The 13,761-nt window shown below is 38.3% G+C and overlaps 1 long non-coding RNA gene across 1 annotated transcript in view; it reads left to right on the forward strand.

The window, feature by feature from the left end:
• The window catches only part of LOC107691544 (uncharacterized), a 55,305-nt gene that overhangs the window by 26,397 nt on the left and 15,147 nt on the right, over positions 1-13,761 (forward strand). Inside the window, exon 2 of the long non-coding RNA XR_001634548.1 lies at positions 493-748. This is a non-coding gene — a long non-coding RNA (uncharacterized LOC107691544). The remainder of the gene's footprint in view (positions 1-492; positions 749-13,761) is intronic.

Consider the following 13,761-nt stretch of genomic DNA (forward strand, 5'->3'; position numbering starts at 1 on the left):
CAAAACTAGATGAGCATCCATCTAAAATGTTTCAGAACAAAAGTTCCATGAATGATGTATAAAAAAATGTTTTTGTGCTAAAGTTTTGAGAAGTTTGAATGAACATTCTATCAGTGTTACTGGAAGAACATTTGTTCTTAACTTTGCTGGAACATTAGCTACATTTCTGAGCATGTTTCATGTTAGATTGGATGTTATTCCAAACCTGAGTTACTTTATTTGCTTCTGTGGAGCACCAAAAAAAACTAAAAAAAAAATAAATAAATATATATATATATATATATATATATATATATATTCTTTAGTGTTCCACAGAAGAAAGACAGACAAGTTTGGAACGACAAGAGGGTGAGTAAATGATGACAAAATTGATTTTCCCTTTAATTACTTGTACTCCCAGATTTGTGAGTTTATGCTAACTAAAATCATCTGTTTATCTCAATGAACTGCATTAATTCTATTGATTCTGTGATTTTTCTTGCCATCTGCCAGATCAACTCACCATGGAGCTATCCAAAGAAACAGTCTGGTACATTCATTGCTAAAATCCGGTCCGTGTGCGAGCGTGTTTTGGTTTGCCGAACCTCAGGGACCGGCTGGCTCCCCCAGGACTAAGCGCCCCTCATAGGGTGGGATAAAGAGGGTATCCTTTACAGAACAGGCCTTCATCCACTCCCCAACCCCCACGGAGCACAGGCTACATCAGTCGACACCACCAATCCTATTGTCTGCACCGGGATGTAATCAGGTATTAGTTGCCCAAACTGCAAGAGAAAGCTTAAAGACGGTAAGCTTAAGTGATCTCCATAGTTACCTTACAGCTCATAGCCTTGAGTATTATTAGATTAAAGATGGCAAACTGCTGGAGCAATAGGACGGAGAGAAAAGCTAAATCCTATAAAAACCCATACAGCTTTTAGCATTAAACAAGCTATACGTGGAAACTTTTTGTTGGTAGTCAAGGTAATCAGATTGGACATTTCAGACATCTACATCTGGCATCTCATCTGATGAACTCTGAAAGTCACCGTGAGGTTATGAGAGCTCCTCCGGCCCCTAATGCAATGCCGCATACCAGGATTTCCCTAAGATACACACAGCATCCAGGACTGTGTCAAATTAGAGGCGCGGGTAGAAAGACAAGCATATGTTAGGCAGGAGCAGATCGAGTATTTTAGGAGGAGCTTTAGTCTTTTCATCTAAGGAACGTGGCATGGTTTGTGTGTGTGTGCGAGTGGAGGCCTCTATAATATTCTCAAGAATGTCGGCATTACCTGGAGTGTGGGCCATATGTTTCTACTTCCTGTCTGAAAATATTCAAAACTTCCTGAGATGATCTCCAGCCTCAACCTGAGGAAATTTCACCCCTGGTGTCAAAATCCGTATCCCACCCATACAGAGGGTTTGTAATTACAAGAACAATATGCGGTGTGTGTGCGGTATATTCGGCCAGAACAGAGACAATGTTGTCATGAGATTTTGCGAGGGTTCGAGAGGAGGGCGGCTCGGGCTCCTCCAAAGGGAGGCGATGATCAAGGTGCAGACGCCAGACTGTCTTTAAGTACTCAGTGGCCTAATTATAGATTTAAACGTGGCTTAAGTTAAAAGAGAATATATCATTAATTTCAGACAGTGACAACCTCATGTCCTATTACTACATTTATTAATCATAGGGTATCAATTATTTATGTTTAAACAGAATCCAACTGAGTATATAATATCATTCAATATAATCTGCTGAAGAAATATTAAAGCCGGTTGATTAAACTGGTCAGATTAGATAAAAGAGATAAAGCATATTTTAGATTTAACATTTTATGCACCAAAACCCCCTTCTCTCCTCATTAAATTCTAGCAGGGAATGTAACTCTCTCGTGAACCACAAATACAGAAACCAATTAGCAAGTCTGTGATTTCTTTTCCTAGTTAATGATGCTATTAACTTTTGATACTCCTCTCGTTGTTTGCTGTATCACTCACTACCCTAAATAGTCCCAGTTGCTGCTCTAGTCCTCTTTTCTCAGTCTGGTGTAAGTTGCCGGGTGTTTGCAGGGCTGTTTTCTGTGCCATGTGGCTCTTAACTAATCACGGACAGACCAGTGTCCGTAAACACACAACACAGCAGTGCTAGACTGAGATGGGAACTTTCGTTCCTCACACATACACACATTTACCTTGCTCTTGCTATCTAAACCAGGACATACCACAGGCTTATAGTCAATGACAAATAAGTGATAAAGAAAAAGAAAAATATATATATTTTTAAATCTAACTTAATCCTTAATTGATTTAATTTTTATTTAATAATGATTTATGTATACATTTATTTTATGTAAAATATTATTTATTTATTTATTTATTATAATATTTATTTATGTATGTTATTTTTATTATTTACAAATATAATGAAATTCATAAATACCTTTTTGGGAAGTTGCATTATAGATGACATTCAAAAATGTTGAGTTTTTTCTTCATTATGATATCAGAACACTATCACCCAGACATTTTTGACTTTATTCCCCAGAAAATATCAAAATGTTAATTTAGAATTTTAATTCAGATATTAAAAGCAGGTTTCATCCTAGAAAATAGAGAACATTCTCAGAATATTGACTAACATTCTGGCAAGGTTCTCCAAAAGTTATGAATGTTCTTCTAGTAACATTAATAGAATGTTCTTTAAAAAGAAAAAAAAAAAGGGGAAGTCGTTAGAGTGGTTAGTGAGTCGGACTCATAACCCAAAAGCTGTGGGTTCGAGTCTCGTACCGGCAGGGATTGTAGGTGGGGGGAGTGAATGTACAGCGCTCTCTCCCACCTTCAATACCACGACTGAGGTGCCCTTGAGCAAGGCACCGAACCCCCAACTGCTCCCCGGGCGCCGCAGCATAAATGGCTGCCCACTGCTCCGGGTGTGTGTTCACGGTGTGTGTGTGTTCACTGCTGTGTGTGTGCACTTTGGATGGGTAAATGCAGAGCACTAATTCCGAGTGTGGGTCACCATACTTGTCCACATGTCACTTCACTTTTTTCACTTTTTTTTAGAATTTCCATTCAAAGTTCTCTGGATTTTCATAATGCTTTCAAAATGTTAGCTCAAAAACTTTATTTATACATCATTCATAGAACTTCTTTTCCTGAAGCATTTTAGTTTGGATGTTCATCTAACAATTTAAAAAAATATATTATTACTTGTTTCATAATTTAAACATTTAAAACTAACATTCCCAAGGTGTTTGCACAATAATACTATGGAATGTTACCTTAACATTTTGCATAATCAAGAAAAAAAAATTGCAAATCATATTTTAAAGAAATTGATGTTTTGAAAGTTCAGAGAACATTCAGAAATAATTGTTTTTTGAACTTATTTGAAACGCTAACATTAAATTTTTTTGTTAGCTGGGAAAGCCATATGAATTGTCATATGTCATGAACAAGCTATATGTCATATGAACTGTCATTCAGGTCATATGAATTGCAATTTAATGTATTTTATATTGTTAAATTAATAGATCTGTGGGGGAAACAAGAACATTTCAACTGAGGCCTTCTCCAGATGTCACTTAAACAAACTTTTTCTGATTTAACGCACTTTTGTAAATACACTATGTAAATAGACACACACACACACACACACAGAATCAGATTAACTCTTGGAAGGCAGTGTAATGAAGCTTAATTAAGGAGGCCTGTGTTAGCTGTTGTTTTAGCAAATATTTGGCCAATGGCAACACCTCTGTGATGCAAACAGATAACCAGAGTTTTGTTTTCTCACCCAACTGGCATGGGTCACCTAAAAAAAAGCCAATGAAACAATAACAAATAGATAGAGTCCACTGTCCAAGAAAGTCATACATTTAATACTGAATGAGAGAGTTATGAAATGAAGCAGAGAAATAAAGCAAAAAGTGCAAATGTTAGAGGAAAGAGCTGCTCTTTTACTCTCCAAATCCAGAAAACCAAAGATGTGTAGGGCTGTTTCAGCTTTGGCTCATAGTGATACTGTTCTCTTGAATAATGACAGCTCTATTTGTATTCATTCACTCTTTCCTTACATGCATATATAAAAATCTGGATAATTACTTAAGTCATGACAGATTGTCTCAGCGTAGGTCACTTTAAGGGGCACCGCTCTCCCTCTCTCCTTTCTCTGCCCAGCCCTGCTCTGAGTGCCTAGTAGGACAGTCTCCCTCCAGTGTTAATGATTTCCGCCCGGTTGGCTGGCAGCGTTTCTGCCAGCACAGGTTGGAGTGAGGCAGCAGTGTGGGTGACACTGCCATCTGTCCCAGTAAAGTGCCCTGTGTGGTGCCCAGCTGGTGTGGAACTGCTAACGAAGGAGGGAGTCTCATCTCGCTCTTTCTCTCAGCCTTTTTCTATTCCTCACTCGATCTAATTTAGGAAACTTTAGACCAAGTCAAGTGAGTGAGACCTCTGTCTAATTCTAACCTAAGATATTTATGGACACTTAAAAACATGATGTTCAAAGTAGTCCATGTGCATTTTATTCCAAGTCATCTTAAACCAAACAATTGCTTTGTGTTAGGAAAAGACTGAAATTGAATTATTTTAAGACTGAATTTATTTATTTACAACAACAACAATAACAATATTCTTTAAATAGCAGTAATATTTGTATCTGTATATTTATTTAAAAATATATACATATAATTACATTTTGGTTCACTCTTCACACAATATATATATATATATATATATATATATATATACACTCTAAAAAATGCTGGGTTGTTTCAGTTGTTTCAATTTTTAAATGACAGTGTGTGTGTGTGTGTGTAATGTAAAATGTAAAAATATAATGTATGTGTTGTTTTTATATTATTATATATTCTTTTTATATTTTCATATTTTAGATTATATTTAATATAGACAATTTTTGTTGAACCTGCATCAATATCCCATCTTCATATGTCTCAAGTCTGACCAATCATTTATTTGATTTCGACAGGCCATTTCCATTCCTGCTTTGTTTTTATTCTTTTCCCAACGTCTCACCACTCTCTCTCTCTCTCTCTCTGGCACCTCGTAAAACAGCTCTATCTAATTGCTGCCGTTGGCTTTTTGGCAGTGTGTAGAGAGTCTGTCTCTGAGGAATAGAATGAGGCTGTGTTTAAACTTTGCAAACACACACACATTTGTGTCAGTGAGCGCAGGGTCTACCGCATTTACTGCCCTCAGGGCTTCTAGAGGGAAGAGCTCAGCAGGTCTGTCTGAAGTTCAGCGCATTATCACCTCCTCTTCTCTCCCACCGGTAAAACAGCACCTCCTAATCCACTTCATCCACTCATGATCTAGTGCTGCAGTATGTGAGGGCATGGCCAATATTGGCCAATGTTATCCCATGTATATCCCATGTTCCTTTTTAGGAACTGATTTTTTTTTTTGTAATTTCCTATTACTATTACTAAACCTCTCATTTCAAATATTAAACTTTGGCAGGAATTTTAATTTATTTATTTTTATTTTATTATTTATTTTTTCTTGCAGCTTGCTGTACATATTTGTGTTATTGCGTTTCTAATCAATTTGTCTTATGATTTGAAAAAATCCTATAGACTTACATCAAAAAGTCTATGGGACATAAATATCTAGACAAGAATGTTGTAGGTGATCTCCAACCATCTGGAAACCATTTAGAACACCCAAGCAACCACTCAGAACACCCTAACAACTCCCTAGCAACCATCAAAACACCGTAACAACTACCCAGAACAACCTAACAACCTCCTAACATCTCTATTGGAACCACCCAAAGCACCCTATCAACCATTTACAGCACCCAAGCAACCACTACCAAGGGTGGGCTCAAAGCAATCAGATAGAAATCACTCAGAACACACTACCAATTCCTTAGATACCACCCAGAACACCCTAAAACCCTTATCAACCACTCAGAACACCCTGCCGTGCTGCTGGTTTGCGATTGTAGCCCCATGTAGCTTTGTTTTTCTTACTTTATCTTACTATCACTCTCTGTTGTTTAAACTGCTAAAATATAACTTAATTCTCACCATAATTCTGATACTATCTATCAAACTAATTTGACATTGTTCGCTTTTAATCTAAACCACTAGCGCAGTGTGTTAGCATTCGTGTTAGCCTGTAGGCTTGTCATTTACATTTACATTCGCATTTCCTACTGTTTCTTTTTCTCTCTCTCTCATGCTCTGTTTCTTCTCTCTCGCTCCGCTATTCACGAGTTCATCAAACAACTGTGGTATGTCGGAATCATTCAGCAATCAGCAGTGGCTTCTTCTCCTGTTATTGTCACCTGCACTGCTTGCCACATGTATTCTCTGTCAGCGGCGAGGTATTCACATGTGATAAATGCAGGGAAATAGTTAGGCTGACAGAAGATTTCAAAACTAGAGACATGCATCCAAACTTTAATTGAGGATAGTAAGAATGTGAGCACCTTAGATATGGCTTTGGATGCGACTAGCTTAGCGAGTCCCGTACATTGTTCGGTTCCAGTTGCAGAGCCCTCACAGCAGGGCAACTGGGTGACTGTGAAAGATCAGAAAACCAGGAAACAGTCCAAAGTCAAAAACACAGGCTAGGCTAGGCTAGGCTAGGCAAAGACAAATATAACTAAGATACCAGGAAATGCAAACAATCCTTCGCAAGGTGTGTGTAAATGTTAGTGATGGGACAGTTGAGACAGCGGCTCCGATGTTCCGACGGAGTTTTAAAAGCACTATTGTATCACACACGTGATTGAAGACGTTTGAAGCTTCGAACATCATGCATTATTGGAAGATCGGGACAGCTGGTTTAAAAAAATTGGCACTTCGCGACCCCACCAGATGCCAGGGACTGTAACCTCAACACCAGACAGAAAGTGAATCATGTTTCATAGCTGGGGTCTTACCCAGCTCACCCAAAATATTTTTTTCAGCTACCTACATCAATTATTAACTATGATCACTTCACTATGATGAAGAGCACCAGGGCGGAGCAGAAGACCACCACAGATGAGCAGACGGGACCAGAGATCTCTATGGCAGAGCAGATGAGACCAGAGATCCCCACAGTGGAGCAGAAGACCACCACGGCAGAGCAGGTGGGACCGAAGACCACCAAGGCATAGTCGAGAACCACTAAGGTGGAGTAGGTAGAGCTGAAGACCACCAGGGTGGAGCAGGCGGGACCGAAGATCCCCACAGCGGAGCAGATTACCACCACAGCGGAACAGACGGGATCTAAGACACCCACGGTGGAGCAGATGACCACCAGTTTGGAGCTGATGGAGTTGAGGACCACTTCAGCAGAACTGATGGTGCAGGAAACCACCAAGAGGGCTCAGGCTGGGCAAACGTCCACCAACATGGAGCTGACGAGGCAGGTGACCACCATGGCGAGTCAGGCAGGACTGCAACAGAGAGCACAGAGAGTTTAACGATGGCCTTTGTGGCCGTAACAGGACAGGCAGAGAGTTCACAAACTGTCTCCTTGACCGTTGCAGGGTAGACAAGGAGTTCATAAGTGGGCATCACCACCATGAGAGGAGCTGAAGCGGACACCGCCGCGTTGGGAGATTCTGCAGAGGAAGCTGCCACCTCTGGAGGTTCTACAGTGGATGCTGCCACCTCAGGAGGAGCAGGAGTGGACTTATTGACTGGAACGAGCTTAGGATCAAACTCATAGACTGGAGCAGGCTCTGGAGCAGACTCATGGACTAGAGCGGGCTCTGTAGTGGATTCATGGACTGGAGAGGGCTCTGCTGCCTCAGAAGTGTGTATATACCAGACACACAAAATGGCAATAGCCATTACAGGAAGGACAGTAGAGAGTGACAGAACCTCTAAGATTACCGGGCTTGAAAGCGTTCCATAGAAACCATCCAGAACACCCTAAAAACCCTTAGCAATCACTCAAAACACCCTAATAACCAACCAAAACAACATATTAACCCTCTAGCAACCACCAGAACACCCTAAAAAACCCTTAGCAATCGACACCCTAATAACCAACCAAAACAACATATCAACCATGTAGCAACCAGTGACAGAACCTCTAAGATTACCGGGCTTGAAAGTGTTCCATAGAAACCATCCAGAACACTCTAAAAATCCTTAGCAACCACTAAGATCACCTAAATAACCAAAAACACCACTCAAAAAAAAAAAAAAAACACGCACACAAAACCATCCATAACACTATAATAACCCCCAAAAACCACCCAGAACACCTTAAATCCCTTAGCTACCACCAAGAACACTTACCAACAAAAGGTAACAAACTCCTTGCAACACCCTAAAACCCTTCACAACCTCTTAGAACACCCTAACAACTACCTAGCAACCACTTAGAGCACCCTATCAACAACAACAACAAAACATTCAGAACCTTTTAGCAACTGCACATAAATACTCTGGCAACTGTCCAGAACATCCTAGCATCATGGAGGCACAAACAAGCATCCCTGATATTTTCTTTATAAAATGTAAAAATTTAGTTTAATATGCACCGAAAACATGTCATAAAAAATGAGACATCTAGATCCCTTCTTTCAGAACTAATTAAAATATCAGAACATCACATGGAAATGTAATCTACTGCATTTTTAAAAAAGTAAATGCACCATAATGGCCTGTTAAGCATGTGTAGAAATAAGCAACGCATGATGGACATCTTTTGTACATGTATAAGCCCTTATTCATCTGTCACTGATTCTTTCTTCTGTCTCTCTTCTCACACTGCTTGTGTGAATAGATCAAAGCTCAGAGACATATTGGTGACCTGTCATTTGTGTAGATCTGTCCATTTGTAGTCTATTCAGTTCATTCCCTTTGTCCAGCGGCATCACAGTCTGCATGGTGCTGTTTGTCGAGACGCTGAGCGCTCCACAGAGAGGTCAAAGGATTGGCTCGGCTACTGTGTTGGGGTCACCGGGAGCTTGGCTTGGGGTCAGAGATTTCAGGGGTACAGTAGGATGGTCCGTGACTTGGCACTCCATCACAGAGCCTCAGTGTGAGAAAGCAAAAGCTTTCTTTGAGGTCACATCCTCTCAATTTGCTTCAAACTCACCTCCCATTCAACCTGTTGCTATGAGATTCACTGGTGAGCACAGGCGAATTCGGCCCCCCTGGGCAATTCTGTGTTTGTCTGTATTATCCCTGTTGTGTAAGAAGTAATCATTAGACACTATTAAACGGCGGGAGCGTTTAACAACTTATTGGGTGGCTGAAAAAAGAGATCGGCCATTCAGTCTCAACTCCCAAACCTGAAAAAGATGGAGATTGCAATGCTGTTAGAGGAGGTGAAAGCAATGAAAGAAATTACATCAAAAATAAAAGAGGGCTGGAAAGTAAAACAGGATTGCGGTGAAGACGTTAACAAGTGGCTGCATATTGTCTGTGTTTCTTTTGTGTTGGAGAGAATGGGTGGAGCTCATTCAGAATGATATAGGGTGAGAAAGAGAGAGAGCTAGAGGAACAGAAACATAGTCAATGTTAGCTTGTAAATCCCACAAATGCTTAACTTCATTACATGGCAATTATCATCAGTAATTGGGGAGACAATGGCTTTGACGTTGTTTCAGGGCCGGGATTCAGGGCAGAGGGGGAAGGCATGAAAGGATCAGGCTTTTTGCATTATATTAACTGAATAGGACCCTAGTTACAGTGAAAACAAAAGCAATGTACCTATTCTTCTGGAGTGGTTAAAATTTAGGCTTAATGTGAGTGGGAAGTGACCAATCTGTAAATGTTACAGCCGATATTTGATTGGTGGATGGGCGGAATGGCTTTAACAACATTAGGGTCATGTAAAGGTAAACGCAAGATCACCTTGATGCTCTAAAAGGGAATGAATTATCTATTTACTACAAACAGAGGGCTGACATCCCATAGAAAAGAGACGTCATAAATTAGATCTCTTTTATGTCGCATTTGTTTCTCCTAGACATCATAGAATGAGAAAAGTAAATGGTAATCTCATATGTGTCTCTTCGGGTTTCAAAAAAGATCTCTTCAATGTCTAAATCTGTGCTCAGATTTTCCAAGATATCAAAGTCTGATCAATCAGAAATTTCAACATGACCTCAAACATTTGCATCAAATTCTTCCAAAACCCACATGATTTAGGCTATATATATTCTAAATAATAATACAATGTATACAATACAAATATAAATATAATTAAAAAAAATATACACACACTATCTTTCAAAAGTCTGGGGTCTGAACATTGTTTTTTAAAGAACAGTAGAAAGGTTTTTGAAAGAAGTCACCATTTATTTGATCAAAAATACAGTGAAAACAGTAATATTGTGAAATATTATTACAATTTAAAATATCTATGTTCTATTTAAATACATTTTAAAATGTAATTTATTCCTGTAATGAGAAAGTTGAATTTTCAGCATCATTACTCCAGTTTTAATATGCTGATTTGCTGCTCAAGAAATTTATTATTATTATCAATGTTTTAAACAGTTGTGCTGCTTCATATTTTTGTGGAAACCTGAATATATTTTTATATTTAAAATATCTTTGCATATCTGTTGAATTGGATTATTTTGAATAAGTTCAACATAACAGCATTTTATTTTTTTATATTATTATTAACAATTTAAAAGTCACTTTAACTTACAATGTGTCCTTGCTGAATAAAAGTATACTGACTTCTTTCATTTATAAACAAACAAACAAACAAATAAATGCACTTACTTATTTACCCCAAACTTTTGAAAGGTTGTATATACTCACACAAATGTAAATAATGCAAATATTTTTACTTTTAAAATAAAAATACAACTCTTTAATCTTACTGTATATTTATTACATCTTTTTTATCATAAGGAATTTTTAACTGCAACCTCTGAGATAAAGTTGACATTCATATTAGAAATCTGAGCAATATATATATATATATATTTCCTGGGCTTGCATAAATCAATGCTTCTTTCCATTTTTAAATATTTTTTTTGGATAAAATACAATATACAATATCTACGTACAATGTTCCATCTTTATAACAGAATATTGTAGGTGGAATAATCTTCATTTACTTGTGGAAAATATTACAATACTATTATTACCAGTGCCATTTATGAACTCTCCCACAGCAGGAACTTATTAAAGACTTCACTGTCGGCATAGTGCTGGCAGCCAATCAACAGCCTTCATCTAGTCACTGCCTTTAGCGCTAATCCAGCTCAAACACTCGGCTTTATCTGTTTTGCAGTAAAAGACGATCCAGTTACTCTTGACACATGCCAGCATTCTCACTCAGTACCGGATGCTTTCTTTAAATACTGGTGGACAGGTAGGAAGCGTAATAATATTTCGATTGATTGAGACCTTCCTCTTCTCAGGTTCAAGCCAGCATAATAATGATATTGGTGGAGGTCAACAGTGCTTGGCTGCCATCATCACTAACTTATTAACCCTGTGTCCCGCAGAGATCCACACAAACACATCAAACAAGAGGCTCATTCAGGCCTCAGGTTGGCCTGGCAGAGAGAGGCTGGGGTATTATAAGACCTAATCATGCCAAATATTTATGAAAGCTGCTTAGAGAGAATGTGTTTTAAAGTCGATGCAGTTCAGAGCTAACATAAACCCTCTTTAAGAATGACTGAATCCTGCTAATTCTAAAATAATGATGCTAATGCTTTTTGACTCCAGGGACATTTGAAATGGTGCTTGTTGCAGTGAAGTGGTAGAGTCTGAAAGGCTGAGCTGTTTGATAGTTTTTAGACAGATTAGGTTTATTGATTTGGGTGATGATAGATACCAATGCACTCAAGCCTAGAGGAACACACCAAGCTACACATTATATTTGGAATTAGGTCTTGACTTGACTTGTAACAGTTTTATTTTATTTATTTATTATTTATCTTATCATTAAGAAACATGAAAATCTATCTGCACTTAAATATAGATATATTTTGTATTCTACATGTATTTAACCCCATGGTGCATGGAAAACAGTCATATTTTGAAATATTATTACAATTTAAAATAGCTGTCTTCTATTTGAATGTATTTTAAAATGTAATACATTCCTGTGATGCAAAGCTGAATTTTCAGCATCAGTCTTCAGTGTCACGTGATCCTTCAGAAATCATTCTAATATGCTGATTTGCTGCTCAAGTAACATTTCTGATTATTATCAGTGTTGAAAACAGCTGTGCTGCTTCGTATTTTTGTGGAAGCTACATTATTTATTCTGTTCCATGATAATTATTTATTCTACATGTATTTAACCCTCTGATGCATGGTGTGGTGTCTTTTTAGAGTCTTTTCTTTTAGAGTCACTTCTAATCATTCAGGCTGTTATATTATATTTAAACCAGCATAGGCGATGACCCTTTGACCCTTACCCATAATGCTATATGACTGTCCTTTTCATATTTTGTAGTATTTAGCATTCTTCTTTTTCTTATTATTATTATGTATGACAAAATGAATTCATAATGACTTATGAAAGTGGTGCACCACATTCCTCTCGAATATGTATTGTTTTCTTCTATTTCAGTGGACAGATACGCGGAAAGTATTATATTATAATAGCATTAAGATTATTTGACATATTCTCAGTGCACTGAAGGGTTAATATTTATCTTGACATAAAACATGTAAAACATATATTTTGTTTAACCAACATGCCAAAAATATATCAATTAATGCAAAATGAATGTTAGAATTTATTTATACTTGCTTGCTTACTTTTTTAATAGAGCATAATACAAGAGTACAAAGAGAGTTTCTCAGTTTAAAATTGTGTTAATTCACAGTTGAAATCAGTTTTCTGAAGCGCTTACCATCTCTCTAGCTAAAGCCAGCTAAAGTCATCCTGGGCAATGGCTCTGTTGACTGCAGTGTAATATACACCCGGATGATGAATTATACTGGTCAGATCGGCCGTGCAAACCCAAACATTCCTCAATATCTCTCTCGGCCTCTGAGTGTTCTTGCAGGATGGACTAAGGACAGGAACGAACAGATGTAGTTTACATCTGACAGTAAATGGCACAACACTGAGCTCTGCAGGAATTTCCAGATGAGAACGGTTCTACTGTTCAAAATAAATCCAGGCTAGCACGGTCTGTAATCAAATAGCATCATTCTCTAACAACACTCACTATAAGAAACCCCTTTGAAATGTGATTGTGCTGCAGTCGTTGAAGAAAAACAGTGGAAAATGTTAGTAGTTTATCAAGAAAATGCTTCAGGTGGGTAAATAATCAGACGCAGATACACAATGCCCATAGGAGTGTTTGTGTGTGTGTGTGTGTGTGTGTGTGTGTGTGTGTGGCTAATTAAAGAGCAGTTAGCTTTGTGGAGCAGGTTCCTGGAGAGGCACTCGTTACCCTGTGTTTCTGACCCCCATCGTCACGTCAGTGTCTTTTTCTACAACACACACACACACACTAATGAGCCATGAGGGGATTGAGTGAGCAGAGCAGAATAAATACACTCACCGGCCATCGTATCAACACACACTCTGCGAGCGGGAATGTGGGAATGATGTCATCTCCAGCGCTGAACTGTCTAGACAGATCGTGTGTATATTTTGAGGTGTTGTGTTTGTGTTAGGAGATCGGAGTTTGTAGGGTACTGACCTGCTAAGGAAGAGACACTGGGGAAAAAACTGAAAAATAAAAATAAAATCAAAGAAGAAACATGTTTTAAAATGGACATTGCTGTACACCTGTTAAGGCTCTGTGTGTGTGTGTGTGTGTGTGTGTGTGTGTGTGTGTGTGTGTGTGTGTGTGTGTGTGTGTGTGTG

This window comes from Sinocyclocheilus anshuiensis, unplaced genomic scaffold, assembly GCF_001515605.1.
Source record: "Sinocyclocheilus anshuiensis isolate Anshui unplaced genomic scaffold, SAMN03320099.WGS_v1.1 scaffold162, whole genome shotgun sequence".
NCBI lineage: Eukaryota > Metazoa > Chordata > Actinopteri > Cypriniformes > Cyprinidae > Sinocyclocheilus > Sinocyclocheilus anshuiensis.